Source organism: Coptis chinensis, chromosome 4 (assembly GCF_015680905.1).
Source record: "Coptis chinensis isolate HL-2020 chromosome 4, ASM1568090v1, whole genome shotgun sequence".
NCBI classification, from domain to species: domain Eukaryota; kingdom Viridiplantae; phylum Streptophyta; class Magnoliopsida; order Ranunculales; family Ranunculaceae; genus Coptis; species Coptis chinensis.
This window is the reverse complement of record NC_141459.1, coordinates 10,166,170-10,169,695: the sequence shown is the minus strand read 5'-3', so window position 1 is coordinate 10,169,695 and position 3,526 is coordinate 10,166,170. Positions and strand designations below refer to the sequence as shown.

Sequence of the window (3,526 nt, the reverse complement as noted above, 5' to 3'; positions counted from 1 at the left end):
ATTTTCAAGTAGTATTCCATTTGGTCTTAGGATCCGTTTGGGTGTGGGCAGCCCGTGTAAAATAAGTGGTGTCTTTATGAAAACCCAATTTTTTTTGTATGCGGCATTTTTTGATACATCATGGGTAACTTCATATGGATTAATAGATATCATGATATATCACAATACTTTAAAGGATGATCACCAAAGAAATAAAATCTCCCTTCAAGGCCACGGGTAGAAAATGACCACGACTTAAGGGTTTTGGTCAAATTTGTGCCTGCTAATTTCTCCAGTGCTGGCTTTATTTAAGGGATCACTTATTAGGATATTCGTTAGATTGTTTAGGCTGGAATTCCTAACCTTTACTTCCCTGTTCGTAAATGTTTGGGGTTTGATCTGGTTTTAGAATTAATTTTAAGTGTGTCACAAAAATTGTGCCTTCTAATTTGATAACGACTGAAAAATCTAATTTTTTTACTTCAGTAAAAAAACGAATCCTAATTTGATCTCAAGACTAATTTGTAAGTTATTAGTCTTGTGTATTTGACAAAAAATTTCGTTGTCCAACATCGTTTTCAGCGTTTTTTGTTTTGTCTCCTTTTGCGAACTTTTGTTTTTGAGAGCTTTATGGCAAATATAAGCAATTCTTCTTGCTCCGGATACACTTTCAGTTTACGCGTCATTGCTTTCCTTCTCTGCATTGGCTCAGTAGTGTCTTCTGCACCTATTCTCTCCATTGAAGAATTCTATGTTCCTGCTCTTGATAAACTCTCTAATGACCTCTCCAATACCACTATATTCATCGACCTTAAACTCTACAGCCACAACTATTATACTAGATAAGATGCCTTCAATGTTACGTACACTTTATGTTGGCCAAAATCCAAGTGTTCCAGTGGGATTTGTCGCAATTCCTGGGTTTGCTCAAGAAGCAGACGGGAAGTCAATTCATCTAAAAGAGGCGGTTCCAACTATTGGAGTACCTTGGGAAACCGCTACAAGGGAGGTTTCTAATGGTGGGACAACGGTTTTCCAGGCACATTTCAAGACCATGACGACAATTCATATGTCTTATATATCAAGGCTTCTTATGTTTAAAGGTAATGTCGCGGTTAATGATCAGGGCCGCATGGTGAAATCTTCTGCATCCGTCCAAGTTAGCTACGTCGCAAATAAGGAGTAGTGTGTTATAGCATCTGTAGCGTTTTCTTTTGTTGTTTTGTTTTTTTTTCTACTTGAGGCGCCTTCCACCTAGCAGCTTTGGGCATAAGTTGCCTTCAAATCTAAAGACTACGACTGGATGATTTACAGGATTTCACAATTTACTTGGGCATAAGTTGCCTTCAAATCTAAAGACTACGACTGGATGATTTACAGGATTTCACAATTTACAGCGAATGTTGCTATTTTTTTTAAAACGTAGAAAGCAATGATATGCGCTTTTCGAATAGATTTTATGAACGGTGGTTAAGTATTGGGATATGATATGTCCATCTATATCTATGGCTGTGTTTGTGTCTTTGTGTCTTTGTGTTAAGCTAAGAAATTAGAGAGAAAGAAGTGCTTCGATACAGTTGCAACATGACCTTTTGCGTTAATAAGTACCTTCATGGATATCATTGTAGCCTTTTCTTTAGTTACAGTTGTTTTTTCTTTTACATGTAAACCCATCGTCAATCTGCTCGACTCCGGTCAGCTATATCAACACAATTCTTAAACTGGCCCTGAAAATTTGGATAAAAACAAAAATCAGAAAAACATGTTTTACAGAACTAATTAACAAGGATATACACGAAATACATGTAAAGATGAGTCAACTTGCAATCATAGGTAGACCGTAGACATACAGAGAAAGATGTCAACTGATTTTGCCAGTCACACCACGTACCGACTGAAAAAGTGTAAGCTCAAATATGCATCAGGTGAATTTAGAAATTGCAAACATATACTTGAGTAATCTTAAAGTACACAGAAAGAAATCCTTCATCACAGATGAACTACTTGCCACTTGCAACTGATGAAACATGAAGCTTGCTGCCCATGTACCACGTTGCAAATTGCAAATCAAAGTAACAATGAAGCTTATTGTGGCCGGATACTTCTTCTCATGGACCAAAATATCGCCGATATATCCGATATATCGCCGATATATATCGGTAATTTGGTACACCGACATTGATATTTCCGATATATATCCACCAAATATAGAACCCTTTTTTTCCCGATATATATCGGAATTTCCGATATGAAACTTTATATCGCCGATATAATCGATATTTCCGATATAATCGATATATATCGGTTGACTTTTTTACTATTTTAAAATATAAATCCGATATATATTCGATATTTCCGATATATATCCGATATTTCCGATATTATATTTCCGATATATCCAATATTTCCGATATTTTAAATAGTTTGGACTGGTTACCAAAAAAATGGATATATCCGAAATATCCGATATATATCGGTTTTTGGGTACACCGATATATTCATGGATATCGATATTTTGGGCCTTGCTTCTTCTGAGGTTTAGAATGGAGGGATTGCTTTTGGAGTGGTATGGAATAACTTTTAAAGGACAGTTTCGATGAAATTCTTGTCTAAAAATATAGTCAATAAGACTATAAGAGTATAAGACTAACAGAATAACTAAATAAAAAGGGTCAAAAAGTAATCAACGATTTTGAAGGTATCTTAGCGCAAAATGTCATGGCTGGTCACATTTTTGTCCCTATTTTCTTAAGTTAATACGGAGACACAAACACAGGAAGCAAAAAAGAAAAGGAATATCTTAGGGTGTGTTTGTTATGATGGAAACACTATGGAAAGGAAAGGAAAATAAGAGTAGTCCACCTTTTCCATAGTTTTTAAGGCGTTTGTTTACCCATGGAAAGGAAATGGGCTTTTCCATATGGAAACAAAATTATAGAAATGGAAAAGGTTTTGTGTCCTTAGCTAACCCCTAAAAATTTTGTGGAAAGGAAAGGAAAGGAAATAGATAGATAGAGTTTACTACTAATACACCCATGACCCAACAATACAATTATTCATTTCCATAGCTTTTGCAAACAAACATGATTATTCCTTTCCCCAGTTTTTACTTTCCTTTCCCCAGTTTACCAAACACATACCATTTAAAATTATTTCATTTCCATTCCATTCCATAGTGGACCACCAATTTTATTTCCTTTCCTTTCCATGAGTTAAAATTTAACAAACACACAAGATCAGAACACATTAGATGATCAGGGCTGATTTAAGATTTATCAGAAGTCAACACTTGCGGTAAATTGTGGAATCCTACGAATCAATGAGTCTTTAACTCTGAAGGCAAATTATGCCTGAAGCTCCTACGTGCAAGGGCGATGCGTGAAAGAAACGCAAAAACCAAGAGAAAACGCCATACCCAAGAACACATCTAACCGCTTTGTTCACAAAGTTGCTAACTTGCACAGTTCCACAGAGGTAGAAAACCACCACGCGGCCCTGATCATTAACATTGACATTACCTTCAAGCGTATTAAGCCTTGCTATAAAA

The 3,526-nt window shown here is 35.9% G+C and overlaps 1 pseudogene; it reads left to right on the top strand.

The window, feature by feature from the left end:
- Window positions 1-609: 609 nt before the first annotated feature.
- On the top strand, window positions 610-1,442 carry LOC147501782 (uncharacterized; annotated as a pseudogene).
- Window positions 1,443-3,526: the final 2,084 nt, after the last annotated feature.